Raw genomic sequence first — 23,104 nt, forward strand, 5'->3', positions numbered from 1 at the left:
CCACCAAGGTCTCCCGATCTGACCCCCTTAGACTTTTATCTTTGGGGTCATCGGAAGGAAATTGTCTTTACTGTGAAGATACGAGATGTGCAGCATCTGAAACAACGGATCCTGGAAGCCTGTGCTAGCATTTCTTCTGCGGTGTTGATATCAGTGTGTCAAGAGTGGGAGAAGAGGGTTGCATTGACAATCCAACACAATGGGCAGCACTTTGAACACCTTTTTGGAAGTGGTCATGAACTTGTAAATAACTCATGAAACAATAAAGTTAAGTTAAACCCAAGCACACCGTTGTTTTTCTTGTGAAATTCTCAATAAGTTTGATGTGTCACATGACCCTCTTCTCATTGAAAAAAATAAAGTTGGATCCAAAATGGCCAAGTTCAAAGTGGCCGCCATGGTCGCCACCCATCTTTAAAAGTTTTCCCCCTCCCACATACTAATGTGCCACAAACAGGGAGTTGATATCACCAACCATTACCATTTTATTTAGGTATATCCATATAAATGGCCCACCCTGCATATTCTGGAGGGTTGCTTTAGAATTTAGAAGGCACAGAGAACTACACAGCAGGTGCAGTAATAGGAGCACATATGGCAGCAGCAGCTAAGCATTGGGGTATCAGCAGGATGAGGAGGTTGAGCAGGTTGGGAATAGTCCCATTGGTGACAGTGCTGAAAATGTGAGATGTGAAATTTGTCTTTGATGTATTCTCTGCAGCCAAGTCCTGGGTGGAAAAAGTTGTCATGTCAGTCCGGGCCAGGTGGAAAAGACATGAAAAGTGAATGACTCCATTAGAAAGAACGTCAGCAGTAAGTCATTATTTGTAACTGTGCTGTAATCTCTTATATCTTCTGTAGGACTGGTATCTACCACTGACCATATGGCGATAATGTCAATAGTGGCCTTTATGTAGAGATTATTTTCAGCAACAGCACGGTCATCTGCTAAGGTTCTCCACTATTAGGGTGCGTAATCCAGTTATAATCAAGAGTACCTAGTTAGTGGCCCACTCAGAAGATTCTCCCCCCCTGAACCAAAACCCTAGCTACGCCTCTGGCACTGTTAGGGATCACCAGTGACATTATACACAGGAGCTCTGTATATAGTGTCTATGTACAGGTAATACAGTGATCAGTGACATTATACACAGAAGCTCTGTATATAGTGTCTGTGTACAGGTAATATAGTGATCAGTGACATTATACACAGAAGCTCTGCATATAGTCTCTATGTGCAGGTAATACAGTGATCACCAGTGACATTATACACAGGAGCTCTGTATATAGTGTCAGTGTACACATAATAAAGCAATCACCAGTGGCATTATACACAAAAGCTCTGTATATAGTGTCTGTGTACAGGTAATACATTGATCACCAGTGACAATATACACAGGAGCTCTGTATATAGTGTCAGTGTAAAAGTAATACCGTGATCACTGGTGATATTGTACACAGGACCTCTGTATATAGTATATAGTGTATATTGTCAGTGTACAGATAACACATGGACCTTGTACAGGTAGTCTTCGACTTACGACGTTGATCCGTTCTTACGCGGTGTCGTAAACCGAATTTCGACGTAAGTCGGACCATACGTTTATACAGTACTTTACAATAACAGTACAGTACTGCAAACACTTAGCCTATCCAAACACCTATCCTAACAGTACCCTTCATAATTATCAATAAACATAGGTACAGTAAAATATTGTGCAGTACAGTACGTTTAATAATTAAATACTGTACTGTAAGTGCTGTAACAGTAATAAACAGTGTACTGTAATAAACAAAGATAACAATTCCAAAGAGATAACAGGCTTATTGGGAGGAAGCTGCAGAAGGTGCTGGAGATACTGGGGCAGGTGAGTCAAGAGGGGCAGGTGAGTCAAGAGGGGCTGGTGAGGTAGAGGGTACAGGTACAGGATCTGTTGCAGGATCTGTTGCAGGCATCTCTACCTTCTTGAAGTACTGCTGCAAGTTAGTTTGGAAGGAGACCATCTTCTTCTCCAAGATCTCCTTGTAACACCGAATCCATGACTCCTCTGGCAACCCTAGTGTACCTTTCCATGTTGGGATCCTCAGCCTCAAACCTTGACAACCTTTCCTGTATCAGGGCAAAACCTCCTGCCAAGCCCTGCCTTGTAAATCTTTTAAATTCTGGGGTTGGTATGTCTTCTTCTTCCTCAATCATCTGCTTCTCCAGTTGAATAAGGTCCTCAGCAGATAACTCCTGTCCATGAGATGCCAGTAGCTTTGTGACATCATCCTCCTCCACCTCCAGATTCATTGTCCTACTCATAACAACAACGTTCTTTATGACACTAGTCACTGACTCTTGGATCTCTGTGACATCATTCACAAACTGGGGACACAGTTTTTTCTACACACCATTCATACTAGTCTGCTTAACCTCATCCCAGGAATCAGCAATGTTATTCACAGCATCAAGGATGTTGTATGTTTTCCAAAAGTCCTTTAGAGTCAAGTCCTTATTCTTTTCAGTTGCTGCTAAAGCATTACCAATGACCCTTCGGAGGTAGTAGGCCTTGAATGTAGCAATGACTCCTTGGTCCATAGGCTGTATTAGGGCAGTGGTATTAGGTGGAAGGTAAACCACCTTGACATTAGGGTTAAAGTCATCCAGATGGGCAGGGTGTCCAGGGGCATTGTCCAGAATTAGCAACACCTTAAAGGGGATATCCTTAGAAGTACAATACCGCTCCACGCCTGGCACAAAATGGTTGGTGAACCAATCATCAAACACTGCAAGTGTCACCCATGCCTTCCTAGTAGACTTCTAGATGACTGGTAGTTGACCCTTTGAAATGCCCTTGAGTGCCCTTGGATTCTCAGCCTGATACACCAGCATGGGCTTCAGTTTGTAGTCGCCAGCAGCATTGCCCCCAAGAAGCCAAGTCAGTCTCTCCTTGCCAACTTTATGACCTGGTGCTGACTTCTCCTCCTTGGCGATGTACGTACGGTTAGGCAAACGTTTCCAAAACAAGCCTGTCTCATCCACGTTGAACACTTGTTGAGCACAGTAACCACCCTCAGTTATCTCAGCCAATGCTTTAGGAAACTCAGTTGCTGCTTTCTCATCAGCACTAGCAGCTTCACCTTGCACTTTAATGTTATGGAAATTGGCACGATCCTTTAACCTCATAAACCAACCCCTACTCGCCACAAATTCTTCACTTTCACTTCCTTCCCCCTTTTCTCTTTTCAACGCTTCAAACAGTCGCCTAGCCTTCTCCTGAATAACCATAAGGCTCACAGGGATACGGTGTTGATTTTGGTCTTCCAACCAAAGCACCAGTAATCTTTCCATCTCAATAATAAGCCCAATACGCTGCTTTGTTATCACTGTCGCTTTCATAGGAGCAGATCCTTTCACATGTTCAAGGATACGATCTTTATCCTTGATAATCGTGGCGACAGTCGAACGACTAAGTCTTAATGACCTGCCAATTTCTGTTGGTGTTTCCCCCTTATCAGATCGCCTTATGATATCCACTTTCACCTCCATGGTGATGGCCTTCCTTTTCTTTGCACTGGTATCAGATGAGTCTAGCTTATGCTTGAGAGCCATAATGAAGGGTGTTATGGCGTGCAGGAGACTCGTTTTCCTCCTGTAACCGGGTACAGTGTACAGTACTGGACTCTATTGTTCCGACGCTGCACGTAGTTCGACTTACGACGCAAAACCGCGTAAGTCGGAATGAGGCGTAGTATAAAGCGTTGTAAAGACGAAACGACGTAACCCGAGACCGTCGTAAACCGAGGACTAACTGTATAGTAGTTATTTTGGTAATATTGTTCTTTGCATTGTGTATTTTAGGTTAGCAACAGTGGTATAGTGTAATTATATAAGTATAGACCTTCTTTAAATTGGTAGGGAGGTTGTAAAATAGTTAATAACATTTACCACATGTCTACATCAGCACAATTTTTGAAATATAATTTTTTGGGGGGGAAATTAGAATGGTTAAAACTTGATCATCAATTTCTCATTTTTCCAACAGTTACAAAACCAATATTTTTAGGGACCACATCACATTTGAAGTGACTTTAAGGGGCCTATAAGACATAAAATACCCAAAAATAATACCATTCTAAAAACTGACCCATCAAACTGCTCAAAACCACATCCAAGAAGTTCATTAATAGTGAGGAGCGAATAGCATTGTTGCTCGGGTTTCCCCGAGCATGCTCGGATGATCTCCAAGTATTTGTTAGTGATCAGAGATTTAGTTTTGGTGCCTCAGCTGCATGATTTACGGCTGGTAGACAGGCTGAATACATGTGGGGGTTGTCTGTTAGGGAATTCCCACATGTATTCAGGCTGTCCAGTAGCCGTAAATCATGCAGCAGAGGCGAGACGAAAACTAAATCTCCGAGCACTAACAAATAGGAGATCACCTGAGCGTGCTCGGGGAGACCTGAGCAACAATGCTATTCCCTCATCACTATAATCATTAACCCTTCAGGTGCATCACAGGAATGAAAGCAATGTGGAATGGAAAAAATGAAAGTTTTGCTTTTTCCCATTTTAGCCACAAATTTTGCATTTTCACAAAGGTAACAGGAGAAAAGGCACCATAAAATTTGTTGTGCAATTTCTCCTGAGTATGAAGATACCCAATATGTGGGGGGAAACTGCTGTTTGGGTGCACAGCTGGGCTTGGAAGGAAGGAGTGCCATCTGACTTTTTGAATGCAAAATTGTCTGGAATCGATAGAGGACGCCATGTCATGTTTGGAGAGCCCTTGATGTGCCTAAACAGTGGCAACTCCACACAAGAAATACCATTTTGGAAACTATACCCCTAAAGGAATTTATCTAGATTTGTGGTGAGCACCTTGAACGTTCACAGAATTTTATAATGTTGAGCCATGAAAATTAAAAAATATTTTCCTCACAAAAATGTTATTTTAACCCCAATTTTTTTATTTTCATAAGGGTAACAAGAAAAAATGGAGCATACAGTTTATTGTGCAATTTCTTCTGAGTACGCCAATACCTCACATGTGGTGAAAAGCTTCTGTTTGGGTGCACTACAAGGCAATTTTGGCTAGAATAGGTTGTGGACACCATGTCACATTTGAAGAACTCTTGACATGCTAAAACAGTAGAAACCCCCACAAGTGATCCCATTTTGGAAACTACACCTCTCAAGGAATGAATCTAAGGGTGTAGAGAGTATTATTCACCTTCAGGCAATTCACAGATTTGTATAATATTTTGCTTAGTGAAATATTACCATTTTTTCCACTACAATGTTGGTTTGAAGTTTTCAAAAGGAGAAAGCAAGTAGTACAATTTATTACGCAACTTCTTTTGAGTTCGCCAATACCGCATAAGTGGTCGAAAACTACTTGTGAGGCACAGCGCAAAGCTCAGAAGAAAGGAGTGCCAAATTATAGTGAAGATTTTGCTGTTATGGTTTGTGGATACCATTATCCACTGGGAGAGCCCCTGAGGTAACAGAACTGCAGAACCCGAACAACAGAAGAACAGAAGTGACCCATTTTACAATATACACCTCTCAATGAATTCATCTAGTGATGTAATGATCATATTGACACCATACGTCATCCCCTGACCTTACTCCTGCTGTACTACAGAACGCCACTGACTGTCTGTCCGCAGTCTCTGACATCATGTCCGCTCTCTATCTGAAACTCAACCTCTCCAAAACTGAACTTCTTCTGCTCCCGCCTTCTACTAACCTCCCTAAATCTGACATTTCCCTCTCTGTGGGTGGCACCATAATAACACCCCGGCAGCAGGCGTGCTGTCTGTGTGTTATGTTTGACTCTGAGCTCTCCTTCACCTCCCACATACAATCTCTTGCCCACTCGTGCCGCTTACACCTAAAGAACATCTCTAGAATCCACCCTTTTCTCACCATGGAGACAACAAAAACTCTCACTGTCGCCCTGATCCACTCCCGCCTGTACTACTGCAACGCTCTATTAATTGGCCTCCCCCTCACGCGACTTTCCCCTCTCCAGTCTATCCTTAATGCGGCAGCCAGGGTTGTCCATCTGGCTAATCGTTACTCGGACGTGTCCGCTCTTCGCCAGTTGTTACACTGGCTGCCCATTCATTACAGGATACAATTCAAAGTACTTGTTCTCACCCACAAAGCTCTCCACTGTGCGGCACCCCCTTACATCTCCTCCCTCATTTCTGTCTATCGGCCTAGCCGACCACTGCGCTCTGCAAATGACTTTCGACTAACCTCTGCACTAATCCGTACCTCCCACTCCCGACTCCAAGACTTCTCCCGTGCTGCGCCAATCCTCTGGGATGCTCTACCCCAAGATATTAGGACCATCCACAACTTTCATAGTTTTAGGAGCTCGCTCAAAACTCATTTGTTCAGAGCGGCCTATCACGTTCACTAATCAAAGTCATTTTATGTTTGTGTGTGTGTAGCCCATTCAGTATCTCCATCTACCCCCCACTCCCTGAAGATGGCTGGACCATCATTGTAAATACATCATTGTAAATACACACCTGTACTTTGTATCTCCCCACCTCATTGTAGATTGTAAGCTCTCACGAGCAGGGTCGTCTTATTTTGTCTTATTTTGCTTTATTACTGTATTGTTAACAATGTTACCTATGACTGTTGTGTTTGAAACTGTTAAACTGTAAAGCGCTGCGGAATATGTTGGCGCTATATAAATAAAGATTATTATTATTATTATACGTGTGTCACAGAATTTTATACCATTGGGCGGTGAAGAAAAAATAATAACACATTTTTCCACAAAAAAATTAATTTAGCCAGATTTTCACAATGGGAAATGGGTAAAAATGGCACAAAAATGTGTCACTCAATTTCTGCTGAACTTGGCAATACCCTATATGTGTATGCCCAAGACTCGGAAGGTACAGCGTGCTATTTGACTCTTGAAAAACAAATTATTGTAGAATAGTTTGCGGACTCCATATACAGAGCTCCTAAGTGTCAGAAAAGCAGATGGCCCCTGAAGTGACCCAAATTTGGAAATTACACCCCTCTGGGAATTTATCTGCAGGTGTAGTGAAGATTTGGAGTCCATGGGTGTTTTCCAGAAAAAAGAAGCAGTGGATGTTACTGAGTGAAAATGGAAAATCTTCCATTGTAGTGCAAAGTACATTGTACATACACCAGTAAATTAGGTGGGCTCTCATCACTACAGAAATGCCAAACATGTGGACACTGAATGTGGTTTAGGCACACCTGAGCCCAGAAGGGAGGGGGCATTTGGATTTGAGAGCAAAGAATTTGTTGGATTTCCTTTTAGGAGTGGGGAGTCATAGCGCTTTTCCAGAGCCTTTGTGCTACTAGTAATGTGGAAGGCAAGCCTCTATATTTGCTTAACACATGACGAACCTGAGTGGGGACTTTCTTTTTTTGTGAATTAAGTTGAAGCTTTCATTGGGAACATTTCACATAACTTTTGGGATCAGATTTATCTGTTGCTCTTCGTTGAGCACTTACTTTGGGGTTTCCATCTAAATCTTAAAATGTTGTGATTCAGATTAAATCCTTGATGGATCCATTCACTATAATAAAGCAGCAAAGTTACTCTGGAATCCATCTGTCCTCTGTTCAGTGTTGTCCGTCTGTTCAGAAGTGCACAAAACCTTTGCCGACCGCGCTTTTATGCACATCTAAAAAGACGGACACCGCCAGATCACATGTCAGACAGCGTCCACAGCGCCTCCATGTGCCTCATTATAGGGAATCTCCCACCTGGGGTTCCGTCTAAATCACATATTTCAGAGATTTACACGGAAACCCCAGTGTAAGCGTTCAGCGCAGAGCGCAGGATAAATGTGCGCCAAGCCTTACTGCGATCTTTGGGAGGCAGAATGAAGAAATCAACAGGAGGTGAAGAATTGGTTTTATTTATTTTTTATGCCGTTCCTCGTGCAGTATAAGTGATTAGACAACTTTATTCTTCATATCGGTGCTATTATAGTGATACCATATTTTTATTTTGGGTTTTTATGCTTGGTTGCTGTCACACACTTATTTACATTTGTTTTTTGTCATGTTTTACTTACCTGTGGGCCATAGGCGTCCACTAGCTAAAGCTTCCATCTTCCAGAACCGCGGTACACAATCCAGGGGACACTGAATGCTTTATAACAGTTAAAAGTTTACTAAGCAGTTTACAGTCTGGGTAAAACATCCCTCTTCCTACTGGCTCCACTGACATTGGGAATTCCACTCCATTGAAGCAGTGCACCCAGGTTCCATTACCTTCCACCTCAGGGAGTATGTGTCCACCTTGCCTTGCAGTCCCACAGTCTTGACATACCCAAAGACCCTGATGTTCATCTTGACGTTCCAGGACCAAGAGATGGGTCTGCACTGAATGGTTATATGGCAATCCACTGCCCCAAGTAATAGGCTCATGTTGTCCCCAGGAGCCCACTGCGCTTTTCCACTGTAATCACTTCATCACACTTCCTCAACTGGACTCAACCACCTGTTCTTGACACTAGTTCTCCTCCCCAATCTGAGCCGGCCCTTATAGTTAACCCTATCTTGGCTATACTGCCTCCCCAGGAGGTTTACTTTCAGATAACATACATTACTGTAAAATACATTTAACCATCTGGGGTGCCAGAGAGTATATCACTATCTTCACCACTCCTACATTTGTTTTGACGCCATCTCTTTTATGTAATCCTTTAGTTAATTCACGAAGTCATAGCTTACTGACATTGAAAGGCTTATTTTAGGGCCTGTGCAGCCTAAATTTGACAGAAACTTTGGTATTGCAGCTGCTCCTGCTATGGTCTAGGCTAGAATTACACCAACCGTTCTATTTGTTAGAGCCATTTACAAGGGTCTAGTGTACATGTACCCCACAAGCAAGCCATTATACATATACAGATGCGTATATCTACCCTTGACTCAGGTATAAGTTTTTATTCATTTCCCAGCCCCATTAATCACTTTACAATTGTGATGAAATTGCAAAAAAATGCAAAGATGCTAGTGGATCGCCCCCAGACACAGGGCCACGGGTTACTCGGTACTGGTCCTCTGCTGGCTCACTTCTGGGGTTGTCACGGTGGCTGGACCCGGTCCGTGACCCTGCTAAGGGGCGTCCAATAAAGGGTGATAGGAGTCTGTCAAGGTTTCGTGACGCCACCTGTGGTGTTTGGTCAGGATGACCGACGCTGCTTGGGGTCCGCTGGGGTGATGGAATGGCAGCTAGATGGTATACCTTCCCACAGGTGAAGTATGTCCCCAGGGCTTCCCAGTGATGTAGATGGCGATGGTGTGAGGTGCAGGTAATAACGAGGACACAAGGTTGCAGTCTCTTTACCTCTTTACTGAAGACTTCAGGATCCGCAATCCAGAGCACGTTCAACAGGGCTTTCTGAGACCGGCCGGTCCGAAGGGCACATCCAGAGTTCCATTTGCAGGTGGAAATCAGTGCCTACCACTAGCGCCTGTGTGTTGTAGTGCTACCCTGCTGAGCATTCGGAATAGTCCTGACAACTTCTGTTCTCGTTCGTTCGTTCTTTCTAATTCTCTCTCTCTTGTTCCTGATGTTACTAGTTTCTCGTCCCCCAGGTATGTTATGGCTAGGACGCACCCGTATGACGGGAAGGCTCGGAGCTCTTCCGCGACCCTAGAGACGCCCCTCTAGTTGCCCCCTATGTCTTCGTAGGAAATTTAAGGTAGACAGCCAACCTATAATTAACTGTCCAGCAGAGTTCGAAGTAAGGCCTAGAGTCAGTTACTTCCGCAGTGTTCCGGCCACCGGCTACGCGCCTCAGTAGTATGTTGCCTCGGTCTCACGGCACAACTCCTACTGGTTCTCCTTTGTGCTTGATCTCGTTTCTCACTGTTCCACAATACCCTTCGCTTCGTGTCTCTTTCTTAGGATACCGCCGCAAGGTAGTGCAGGCGCGGTTCTGTAACGTTCTGCTCTCTTCGCTAGGTACCTGCCAGGTTCCCACGCCCGACAGGGACCCCCCTTTGTCTTCTCCCTGCAACACCCCCTGCCACGGGATGTTGCCTGAATCCAACCCAGTCAGCTTCTGACTAACTTCCTACCCAACTGTTGTGAGTTCCGTTCTGGAGCTCCCTCTTGTGGTTGCTAATGGTATGTTTGCGAGTTCTGCCCTTGGGCTCCCTCTGGTGGTTTCGAGTGGAACTGCTGCTCCGTTAGGTAGCTGTAGCAGCTGCCTTCACTAATCGCCTTGCCTGGGTTTGTTATTTAAACCTGCTCTGGGCTTTAGTCCATGCCTGCTGTCAATGTTCTTGGTTGGATTTGATTCTTCCCTTGGATTTCTCATATGGCCAGTCCTTGTCTGCAAAAGATAAGTTTTGCTAGTTTGTTTGTCCATTTGTTTGGACTCTATTGCTTTGCATTTTGTCTTTGTCCAGCTTGTCACTATGTCTTATTTAGGCTAGCTGGAAGCTCTGGGAAAGCAGATTTGCCCCTCCACACCGTGAGTCGATGTGGAATTCTTTTTGTAAACTCTGCGTGGATTTTGTAGTTTTTAATAGTGACCGCACAGTATCCTTTGCTCTCTGTCTATCTAGTTTAGTTTTGGCCTCCCTTTTGCTGAATTTTAACTTCATTTTTGTGTTCGTCATTTCCCTCTCCTTTCACAGTCAATATTTGTGGGGGGCTGTCTTTCCTTTTGGGGGTTTCTCTGAGGCAAGATAGCTTTCTATTTCATTGTTTAGGGGTAGTTATATCTTAGGCTGTGACGAGGTGTCTAAGGAGAGTCAGGAACATCTCACGGCTATTTCTAGTTGTGTTGTTAGGTGTTGTGAATTCTGTGGCAGAGCTCCCTCCTGTGGTCACAAGTGGTACTTCTGCTGATTCTCTCTGTGAGCTTCCGTTGGTGGAGGGAAGTGGTACTGCGGCTTCTGAGTTTCCTCCCTCAGGTGATGTGGTGAGGTCGTTAGGTGCTGCTCTACTTAACTCCACCTAGTGCTTTGATCCTGGCTTCCTGTCAATGTTCCAGTATTGGACTTGTTTTCCTCCTGGATCGTTCCTGTGGCCTGCTGCTCTGCATAGCTAAGTTTTCCTTTGCTATTTTGTTTGTTTTTTTTCTGTCCAGCTTTTCTATTTGTTTGCTGGAAGCTCTGGGACGCAGAGGGTGTACCTCCGTGCCGTTAGTTCGGTACGGAGGGTCTTTTTGTCCCCTTTGCGTGGTTTTTAGGGTTTTGTGTTGACCGCAAAGTTACCTTTCCTATCCTCGCTCTGTTCAGAAAGTCGGGCCTCTCTTTGCTAAATCTATTTCATCTCTACGTTTGTCTTTTCATCTTAACTCACAGTCATTATATGTGGGGGGCTGCCTTTTCCTTTGGGGTATTTCTCTGAGGCAAGGTAGGCTTATTTTCTATCTTCAGGCTAGCTAGTTTCTCAGGCTGTGCCGAGTTGCATAGGGAGCGTTAGGCGCAATCCACGGCTGCCTCTAGTGTTTGTTGGAGAGGATCAGGGATTGCGGTCAACAGAGTTCCCACGTCTCAGAGCTCGTTCTATGTTTTTGGGTTATTGTCAGATCACTGTATGTGCTCTGACCTCTATGTCCACTGTGGTACTGAATTGCCTAGTCACAACAGTACAGGAAGCCAAAAGTACTAATGATTCTCAATAGAGGGAAAAAAGAAGTTCTGAGACCATTTTTTTTTCTCTGCACTGTGTTTTGCCTTTTTTTTCCCCTAGACATTTGGGTGGTTCAGGACACAGGTGTAGCAATGGACATTAGAAGTCTGTCTTCATGTGTGGATCAGCTCTCGGCAAGAGTACAAAAGATTCAAGACACTATTGATCAGAAATCTATGTTAGAACCAAGAATTCTTATTCCTGATTTGTTTTTTGGAGATAGAACTAAGTTTCTGATTTTCAAATATAATTGTAAACTATTTCTGTCCTTGAAACCTCGCTCCTCTGGGGATCCAGTTCAACAGGTTTTGATAATTATTTCTTTTTTGCGGCTATTTCTAGTTGTGTTGTTAGGATTAGGGACTGCGGTCAGTAGAGATACCACCTTCTCAGAGCTCGTTCCATGTTGCGTTTTAGCCACCAGGTCATTTCAGTGTGGCCTCTTAACCACCAGGTCATAACAGTACAGCAGGCCAAGAATGAATTGAATGCATCTCAAAAGAAGGAAGAAAAGAGTTCTGAACCATTTTTTTTCTGTGCTCTGTTCTGTCTTTATTTTCCTCTTGAAATCTGGGTGGTGCTGGATATATGCTCTGGTATGGAGGTTCAGGGTTTGTTTTCTCGTGTGGATCAACTTGCTGCAAGAGTCCAGAGTATCCAAGATTATATTGTTCAGACTCCGGCTCTAGAGCCAAGAATTCCTACTCCTGATTTGTTTTTTGGGGACAGATCCAAGTTTTTGAACTTTAAAAATAGCTGCAAATTGTTTTTTGCTTTGAAACCCCGTTCTTCTGGTGATCCCATTCAGCAAGTGAAAATCATCATATCCTTACTGCGTGGTGATCCTCAAGACTGGGCATTTGCTCTTGAAACAGGGAATCCGGCATTATTGAATGTAGATGCATTTTTTCAGGCGCTCGGATTGTGGTATGATGAACCTAACTCTGTAGAACATGCTGAGAAAACACTGTTGGCCCTGTGTCAGGGTCAGGAAGTGGCAGAGTTATATTGCCAGAAATTTAGAAAATGGTCTGTGCTCACTAAATGGAATGAAGAGGCGCTGGCTTCTATTTTCAGAAAAGGTCTTTCTGAAACCCTTAAAGATGTTATGGTGGGCTTTCCTGCGCCTGCCGGTTTGAGCGAGTCTATGTCTCTAGCCATTCAGATTGATCGGCGCTTGCGTGAGCGCAAGGCGGTGCACCATATGGCAGTGTCCTCTGAGCAAAGTCCTGAGCCTATGCAATGTGATAGGATTTTGACTAAAGCAGAAAGGCAGAAATTCAGACGTCAGAATGGCCTGTGTTTTTACTGTGGTGATTCAGCTCATGCTATTTCTGATTGCCCTAAGCGTACTAGGAGGGTCCCTAGGTCTGTTACCATTAGTACTGTGCAGCCTAAATTTCTCTTGTCTGTTACCCTGATTTGCTCATTGTCGTCCTTTTCTGTTATGGCATTTGTGGATTCTGGCGCTGCCCTGAACTTAATGGACTTAGAGTTTGCCAGGCGCTGTGGTTTTTCCTTGGAACCTTTGCAGAGTCCTATTCCCTTAAGGGGGATTGATGCTACGCCATTGGCCAAGAATAAACCTCAGTACTGGACACAGTTAACCATGTGCATGGCTCCAGCACATCAGGAAAATATTCGTTTTTTGGTGTTGCATAATTTGCATGATGTTGTTGTGCTGGGTTTTCCATGGTAACAGGAACATAATCCAGTGCTGGATTGGAGATCTATGTCTGTGACTGGTTGGGGTTGTCAGGGGATACATAGAGATATTCCTTTGATGTCCATTTCCTCGTCCCCTTCTTCTGAAGTTCCTGAGTTTTTGTCGGATTTCCAGGATGTATTTGATGAGCCCAAGTCCAGTTCCCTGCCTCCTCATAGGGACTGTGATTGTGCCATTAATTTGATTCCTGGCTGTAAGTTCCCTAAGGGCCAACTTTTCAATCTGTCTGTGCCAGAGCATGCCACTATGCGGAGTTATATAACGGAGTCCTTGGAGAAAGGGCATATTCGCCCGTCTTCGTCACCGTTGGGAGCGGGATTTTTTTTTGTTGCCAAGAAGGATGGCTCCTTGAGACCCTGTATAGATTATCGCCTTCTCAATAAGATCACTGTCAAATTCCAGTATCCGTTACCTTTGCTTTCTGATTTGTTTGCTCGGATTAAGGGTGCTAGTTGGTTTACTAAAATCGACCTCCGAGGGGCGTATAATCTTGTGCGTATTAAACAAGGTGATGAATGGAAAACAGCATTTAATACGCCTGAAGGCCATTTTGAATATCTTGTGATGCCATTCAGGCTCTCTAATGCTCCATCGGTATTTCAGTCCTTTATGCATGATATCTTCCGGAATTATCTGGATAAATTTATGATTGTGTATTTGGATGATATTTTGGTTTTCTCCGATGATTGGGAGTCTCATGTGAAGCAGGTTAGGATGGTGTTTCAGGTCCTTCGTACTAATGCGTTGTTTGTGAAGGGGCCTAAGTGCCTCTTTGGAGTTCAGAGGGTTTCTTTTTTGGGTTTCATTTTTTCTCCCTAGGCTATTGAAATGGACCCTTTTAAAGTCCAGGCCATTCATGATTGGACTCAACCTACATCTGTAAAGAGCCTTCAGAAATTTTTGGGCTTTGCCAATTTTTATCGTCGCTTTATTGCTAATTTTTCTAGTGTGGTGAAGCCTCTGACCGATTTGACGAGGAAGGGCGCTGATGTGGTGAATTGGTCCTCTGCGGCTGTTGAGGCCTTTCAGGAGCTTAAACGTCGTTTTACTTCTGCCCCTGTGTTGCGTCAGCCAGATGTTTCTCTCCCTTTTCAAGTTGAGGTTGATGCTTCTGAGATTGGGGTAGGGGCCGTTTTGTCTCAGAGAAATTCTGATGGCTCTTTGATGAAACCATGTGCCTTCTTCTCCAGAAAATTTTCGTCTTCTGAGCGTAATTATGATGTCGGCAATCGGGAGTTGTTGGCTATGAAATGGGCATTTGAGGAGTGGCGACATTGGCTTCAGGGAGCCAAGCATCGCGTGGTGGTCTTGACTGATCACAAGAATCTGATTTACCTCGAGTCTGCTAAGCGGTTGAATCCTAGACAGGCTCGGTGGTCTTTGTTTTTCTCACGTTTTGATTTTGTGGTTTCGTATATTCCTGGATCTAAGAATGTGAAGGCTGATGCCCTTTCTAGGAGTTTTTTACCTGATTCTCCGGGAGTTCTTGAGCCGGCTGGGATCCTCAAGGAGGGGGTGATTCTTTCTGCCATCTCCCCTGATTTACGGCGGGTACTTCAGGAGTTTCAGGCTGATAAACCTGACCGCTGTCCTGTGGGGAAATTGTTTGTTCCTGATAGATGGACTAGTAGGGTAATTTCTGAGGTTCATTGTTCAGTGTTGGCTGGTCACCCTGGGATTTTCGGTACCAGAGATTTGGTGGCTAGGTCCTTTTGGTGGCCTTCCTTGTCGCGGGATGTGCGTTCGTTTGTGCAGTCCTGTGGGACCTGTGCTCGGGCTAAGCCTTGCTGTTCCCGTGCCAGCGGGTTGCTTTTGTCTTTGCCTATTCCTGAGAGGCCCTGGACGCATATTTCCATGGATTTTATTTCTGATCTTCCTGTTTCTCAGAAGATGTCTGTCATCTGGGTGGTTTGTGACCGGTTTTCTAAGATGGTCCATTTGGTGCCGTTGCCTAAGTTGCCTTCCTCTTCTGATTTGGTTCCATTATTTTTTCAGCATGTGGTTCGTTTGCATGGTATTCCGGAGAATATTGTGTCTGACAGAGGTTCCCAGTTCGTTTCTAGGTTTTGGCGGTCCTTTTGTGCTAGAATGGGCATTGATTTGTCTTTTACTTCTGCATTCCATCCTCAGACAAATGGCCAAACGGAGCGAACCAATCAGACTTTGGAAACCTATTTGAGATGCTTCGTGTCTGCTGATCAGGATGATTGGGTGACCTTTTTGCCGTTGGCCGAGTTTGCCCTTAATAATCGGGCTAGTTCGGCTACCTTGGTTTCGCCTTTTTTTGTAACTTTGGTTTTCATCCTCGTTTTTCTTCAGGGCAGCTTGAGCCTTCTGACTGTCTTGGTGTGGATTCCGTGGTGGACAGGTTGCAGCAAATTTGGACTCATGTGGTGGACAATTTGACGTTGTCTCAGGAGAAGGCTCAGCGTTTTGCTAACCGTCGTCGGTGTGTTGGTCCCCGGCTTTGTGTTGGGGATTTGGTCTGGTTGTCTTCTCGTCATGTTCCTATGAAGGTTTCTTCCCCTAAGTTCAAGCCTCGCTTTATTGGGCCTTATAAGATTTCTGAAATTATCAATCCAGTGTCTTTTCGTTTTGCCCTTCCAGCTTCCTTTTCCATTCATAATGTGTTCCATAGATCCTTGTTGCGGAGATATGTGGTACCTATGGTTCCCTCCGTTGGTCCTCCTGCTCCGGTGTTGGTTGAGGGGGAATTGGAATATGTGGTAGAGAAGATTTTGGATTCTCGTTTTTCGAGGCGGAAGCTTCAGTATCTGGTCAAGTGGAAGGGTTATGGCCAGGAGGATAATTCTTGGGTTGTTGCCTCCGATGTTCATGCTCTCGATTTGGTTCATGCTTTCCATTTGGTTCGTCCTGATCAGCCTGGGAGCTCTGGTGAGGGTTCGGTGACCCCTCCTCAAGGGGGGGGGTACTGTTGTGAGTTCCATTCTGGAGCTCCCTCTTGTGGTTGCTAATGGTATGTTTGCGAGTTCCGCTCTTGGGCTCCCTCTGGTGGTTTCGAGTGGAACTGCTGCTCCGTTAGGTAGCTGTAGCAGCTGCCTTCACTAATCGCCTTGCCTGAGTTTGTTATTTAAACCTGCTCTGGGCTTTAGTCCATGCCTGCTGTCAATGTTCTTGGTTGGATTTGATTCTTCCCTTGGATTTCTTATATGGCCAGTCCTTGTCTGCAAAAGATAAGTTTTGCTAGTTTGTTTGTCCATTTGTTTGGACTCTATTGCTTTGCATTTTGTCTCTTTGTCCAGCTTGTCACTATGTCTTATTTACCGTTAGTTCGGTACGGAGGGTCTTTTTGTCCCCTTTGCGTGGTTTTTAGGGTTTTGTGTTGACCGCAAAGTTACCTTTCCTATCCTCGCTCTGTTCAGAAAGTCGGGCCTCTCTTTGCTAAATCTATTTCATCTCTATGTTTGTCTTTTCATCTTAACTCACAGTCATTATATGTGGGGGGCTGCCTTTTCCTTTGGGGTATTTCTCTGAGGCAAGGTAGGCTTATTTTCTATCTTCAGGCTAGCTAGTTTCTCAGGCTGTGCCGAGTTGCATAGGGAGCGTTAGGCGCAATCCACGGCTGCCTCTAGTGTTTGTTGGAGAGGATCAGGGATTGCGGTCAACAGAGTTCCCACGTCTCAGAGCTCGTTCTATGTTTTTGGGTTATTGTCAGATCACTGTATGTGCTCTGACCTCTATGTCCACTGTGGTACTGAATTGCCTAGTCACAACAGTACAGGAAGCCAAAAGTACTAATGATTCTCAATAGAGGGAAAAAAGAAGTTCTGAGACCATTTTTTTTTCTCTGCACTGTGTTTTGCCTTTTTTTTCCCCTAGACATTTGGGTGGTTCAGGACACAGGTGTAGCAATGGACATTAGAAGTCTGTCTTCATGTGTGGATCAGCTCTCGGCAAGAGTACAAAAGATTCAAGACACTATTGATCAGAAATCTATGTTAGAACCAAGAATTCCTATTCCTGATTTGTTTTTTGGAGATAGAACTAAGTTTCTGATTTTCAAATATAATTGTAAACTATTTCTGTCCTTGAAACCTCGCTCCTCTGGTGATCCAGTTCAACAGGTTTTGATAATTATTTCTTTTTTGCGTGGCGACCCTCAGGACTGGGCATTTTCTCTTGCGCCAGGAGATCCTGCATTAAGTAATATCGATGCGTTTTTCCTGGCGCTCGGATTGCTGTACGACGAACCTAATTCAGTGGATCAGGCAGAAAAAAATTTGCTGGCTCTTTGTCAGGGTCAGGATGAGATAGAGTTATATTGTCAGAAATTTAGAAAGTGGTCCGTGCTCACTCTATGGAATGAATCTGCGCTGGCAGCTATGTTCAGAAAGTGTCTCTCTGAAGCCCTTAAGGATGTCATGGTGGGATTTCCTATGCCTGCTGGTTTGAATGAGTCTATGTCTTTGGCCATTCAGATTGGTCGACGCTTGCGTGAGCGTAAATCTGTGCACCATTTGGCGGTATTACCTGAGCTTAAACCTGAGCCTATGCAGTGCGATAGGACTTTGACCAGAGTTGAACAGCAAGAACACAGACGTCTGAATGGGCTGTGTTTCTATTGTGGTGATTCCACTCATGCTATCTCTGATTGTCCTAAGCGCACTAAGCGGTTCGCTAGGTCTGCCACCATTGGTACGGTACACTCAAAATTTCTTCTGTCCGTTACCTTGATCTGCTCTTTGTCATCGTATTCTGTCATGGCATTTGTGGATTCAGGCGCTGCCCTGAATTTGATGGACTTGGAGTATGCTAAGCGTTGTGGGTTTCTCTTGGAGCCCTTGCAGTGTCCTATTCCATTGAGAGGAATTGATGCTACGCCTTTGGCCAAGAATAAGCCTCAGTACTGGACCCAGCTGACCATGTGCATGGCTCCTGCACATCAGGAGGATATCCGCTTTCTGGTGTTGCATAATCTGCATGATGTGGTCGTGTTGGGGTTGCCATGGCTACAAGTCCATAATCCAGTATTAGATTGGAAATCCATGTCTGTGTCCAGCTGGGGTTGTCAGGGGGTACATGGTGATGTTCCATTTCTGTCAATTTCGTCATCCACCCCTTCTGAGGTTCCAGAGTTCTTGTCTGATTACCGGGATGTATTTGATGAGCCCAAGTCCGATGCCCTACCTCCGCATAGGGATTGTGATTGTGCTATCAATTTGATTCCTGGTAGTAAGTTCCCAAAAGGCCGATTGTTTAATTTATCTGTGCCTGAGCACGCCGCTATGCGCAGTTATGTGAAGGAGTCCCTGGAGAAGGGGCATATTCGCCCGTCATCGTCGCCATTAGGAGCAGGGTTCTTTTTTGTAGCCAAGAAGGATGGTTCGCTGAGACCTTGTATAGATTACCGCCTTCTAAATAAGATCACGGTTAAATTTCAGTACCCCTTGCCGTTGTTATCTGATTTGTTTGCTCGGATTAAGGGGGCTAGTTGGTTCACCAAGATAGATCTTCGTGGTGCGTATAATCTTGTGCGAATTAAGCGAGGCGATGAATGGAAAACTGCATTTAATACGCCCGAGGGTCATTTTGAGTATCTTGTAATGCCATTCGGACTTGCCAATGCTCCATCAGTGTTTCAGTCCTTTATGCATGACATCTTCCGAGAGTACCTGGATAAATTCCTGATTGTGTACTTGGATGACATTTTGATCTTCTCGGATGATTGGGAGTCTCATGTGAAGCAGGTCAGAACGGTTTTTCAGGTCCTGCGTGCTAATTCTTTGTTTGTGAAGGGATCAAAGTGTCTCTTTGGTGTGCAGAAGGTTTCATTTTTGGGGTTCATCTTTTCCCCTTCTACTATCGAGATGGATCCTGTTAAGGTCCAAGCCATCCATGATTGGACTCAGCCGACATATCTGAAAAGTCTGCAAAAGTTCCTGGGCTTTGCTAATTTTTATCGTCGCTTCATCTGCAATTTTTCTAGTATTGCTAAACCATTGACCAATTTGACCAAGAAGGGTGCTGATGTGGTCAATTGGTCTTCTGCTGCTGTGGAAGCTTTTCAAGAGTTGAAGCGTCGTTTTTCTTCTGCCCCTGTGTTGTGTCAACCAGATGTTTCGCTTCCGTTCCAGGTCGAGGTTGATGCTTCTGAGATTGGAGCAGGGGCTGTTTTGTCGCAGAGAGGTTCTGATTGCTCAGTGATGAAACCGTGCGCCTTCTTTTCCAGGAAGTTTTCGCTTGCTGAGCGAAATTATGATGTGGGCAACCGAGAGTTGCTGGCCATGAAGTGGGCATTCGAGGAGTGGCGTCATTGGCTTGAAGGAGCTAAGCATCGCGTGGTGGTATTGACTGATCATAAGAACTTGACTTATCTCGAGTCTGCCAAGCGGTTGAATCCTAGACAGGCTCGTTGGTCGCTGTTTTTTGCCCGTTTTGACTTTGTGATTTCGTACCTTCCGGGCTCTAAAAATGTGAAGGCGGATGCTCTGTCTAGGAGTTTTGTGCCCGACTCTCCGGGTTTGTCTGAGCCGGCGGGTATCCTCAAGGAAGGAGTACCGTATATACTCGAGTATAAGCCGAGATTTTCAGCCCAAATTTTTGGGCTGAAAGTGCCCCCCTCGGCTTATACTCGAGTCACGGTAGCGGTGGGGTCGGCGGGTGAGGGGGTGAGGGCGCTGAGGCATACTTACCTAGTCCCAGCGATCCTCGCGCTGTCCCTGCCGTCCCACGGGCTTCGGCGCTGCAGTTTCTTCCTCTCTTCAGCGGTCACGTGGGACCGCTCATTACAGAAATGAATAAGCGGCTCCACCTCCCATAGGGGCGGAGCCGCTTATTCATTTCTCTAATCAGCGGTGCCGGTGACCGCTGATAGAGAAAGAAGCTGCGGCACCGAAGACAGGAGGGGACAGCGCGAGGATCGCCAGGACTAGGTGAGTATAGCATATTCACCTGTCCTCGTTCCAGCCGCCGGGCGCCGATCCATCTTCCCGGCCGGCGCCTCCATCTTCCCGGCGTCTGCGCTCTGACTGTTCAGGCAGAGGGCGCGATGACGCATATAGTGTGCGCGGCGCCCTCTGCCTGATCAGTCAGAGCAGAGACGCCGGGAAGATGGAGGCGCCGGAACGAGACGCCGGGAGCTGCAATCAAGGGAGGTGAGTATGTGTTTTTTTTTCTTTATTGCGGCAGCGGCGGCACAAATTTATGTGGAACATCTATGGGGCACAGTGAACGGTGCAGAGCACCGTATATGGCACAGCACAGCTATGGGGTACAGTGAACGGTGCAGAGCACCGTATATGGCACAGCACAGCTATGGGGCACAGTGAACGGTGCAGAGCACCGTATATGGCACAGCTATGGGGCACAGTGAACGGTGCAGAGCACCGTATATGGCACAGCACAGCTATGGGGCACAGTGAACGGTGCAGAGCACCGTATATGGCACAGCACAGCTATGGGGCACAGTGAACGGTGCAGAGCACCGTATATGGCACAGCACAGCTATGGGGCACAGTGAACGGTGCAGAGCACCGTATATGGCACAGCACAGCTATGGGGCACAGTGAACGGTGCAGAGCACCGTATATGGCACAGCACAGCTATGGGGCACAGTGAACGGTGCAGAGCACCGTATATGGCACAGCACAGCTATGGGGCACAGTGAACGGTGCAGAGCACCGTATATGGCACAGCACAGCTATGGGGCACAGTGAACGGTGCAGAGCACCGTATATGGCACAGCACAGCTATGTATGGGGCACAGTGAACGGTGCAGAGCACCGTATATGGCACAGCACAGCTATGGGGCACAGTGAACGGTGCAGAGCACCGTCTATGGCACAGCTATGGGGCACAGTGAACGGTGCAGAGCACCGTATATGGCACAGCACAGCTATGGGGCACAGTGAACGGTGCAGAGCACCGTATATGGCACAGCTATGGGGCACAGTGAACGGTGCAGAGCACCGTATATGGCACATCTATGGGGCACAATGAACGGTGCAGAGCACCGTATATGGCACAGCTAGGGGGCACAATGAACGGTGCAGAGCACTATATGGTTCACACCTATGGGGAAATATGAACGGTGCAGAGCACTATATGGCACAGCTATGGGGAAATAATGATCTATTTTTATTTTTGAAATTCACCGGTAAATGCTGCATTTCCACCCTAGGCTTATACTCGAGTCAATAAGTTTTCCCAGTTTTTTGTGGCAAAATTAGGGGGGTCGGCTTATACTCGGGTCGGCTTATACTCGAGTATATACGGTAATTGTGTCTGCCATCTCCCCTGATTTGCGGCGAGTGCTGCAAAAATTTCAGGCTAATAAACCTGATCGTTGTCCAGCGGAGAAACTGTTTGTCCCTGATAGGTGGACGAATAAAGTTATCTCTGAGGTTCATTGTTCGGTCTTGGCTGGTCATCCTGGAATCTTTGGTACCAGAGAGTTAGTGGCTAGATCCTTTTGGTGGCCATCTCTGTCGCGGGATGTGCGTACTTTTGTGCAGTCCTGTGGGATTTGTGCTCGGGCTAAGCCCTGCTGTTCTCGTGCCAGTGGGTTGCTTTTGCCCTTGCAGGTCCCGAAGAGGCCTTGGACACATATCTCTATGGATTTTATTTCAGATCTCCCCGTCTCTCAAAAGATGTCAGTCATTTGGGTGGTCTGTGATCGCTTCTCTAAGATGGTCCATTTAGTACCCTTGTCTAAATTGCCTTCCTCCTCTGATTTGGTGCCATTGTTCTTCCAGCATGTGGTTCGTTTACATGGCATTCCAGAGAATATCGTTTCTGACAGGTTCCCAGTTTGTTTCGAGGTTTTGGCGAGCTTTTTGTGGTAGGATGGGCATTGACTTGTCTTTTTCCTCGGCTTTCCATCCTCAGACTAATGGCCAGACCGAACGAACCAATCAGACCTTGGAAACATATCTGAGATGTTTTGTTTCTGCTGATCAGGATGACTGGGTGTCCTTTTTGCCTTTGGCTGAGTTCGCCCTTAATAATCGGGCCAGCTCGGCTACCTTGGTTTCGCCATTTTTCTGCAACTCTGGGTTCCATCCTCGTTTCTCGTCAGGACAGGTTGAGTCTTCGGACTGTCCTGGTGTGGATACTGTGGTGGACAGGTTGCAGCAGATTTGGACTCATGTAGTGGACAATTTGACCTTGTCCCAGGAGAAGGCTCAACGTTTTGCTAATCGCAGACGCTGTGTGGGTCCCCGACTTCGTGTTGGGGATCTGGTTTGGTTATCTTCTCGTCATATTCCTATGAAGGTTTCCTCTCCTAAGTTTAAACCTCGTTTCATTGGTCCGTATAGGATTTCTGAGGTTCTTAATCCTGTGTCTTTTCGTCTGACCCTTCCAGATTCTTTTTCCATACATAACGTATTCCATAGGTCATTGTTGCGGAGATACGTGGCACCTATGGTTCCATCTGTTGACCCTCCTGCCCCGGTTTTGGTGGAAGGGGAGTTGGAGTATATTGTGGAGAAGATTTTGGATTCTCGTGTTTCAAGACGGAAACTCCAGTATCTGGTTAAGTGGAAGGGTTATGCTCAGGAAGATAATTCCTGGGTCTTTGCCTCTGATGTCCATGCTCCCGCTCTTGTTCGTGCCTTTCAAGTGGCTCATCCTGGTCGGCCTGGGGGCTCTGGTGAGGGTTCGGTGACCCCTCCTCAAGGGGGGGGTACTGTTGTGAATTCTGTGGCAGAGCTCCCTCCTGTGGTCACAAGTGGTACTTCTGCTGATTCTCTCTGTGAGCTTCCGT

At 45.7% G+C, this 23,104-nt stretch overlaps 1 pseudogene; it reads right to left on the reverse strand.

Annotated features, from left to right (window-relative positions):
* Positions 1-1,984: 1,984 nt before the first annotated feature.
* LOC138643440 (tigger transposable element-derived protein 1-like) lies at positions 1,985-6,112 on the reverse strand (annotated as a pseudogene).
* Between the last annotated feature and the right edge of the window lie 16,992 nt (positions 6,113-23,104).

This window comes from Ranitomeya imitator, chromosome 6 (genome assembly GCF_032444005.1).
Source record: "Ranitomeya imitator isolate aRanImi1 chromosome 6, aRanImi1.pri, whole genome shotgun sequence".
Taxonomy (NCBI): domain Eukaryota; kingdom Metazoa; phylum Chordata; class Amphibia; order Anura; family Dendrobatidae; genus Ranitomeya; species Ranitomeya imitator.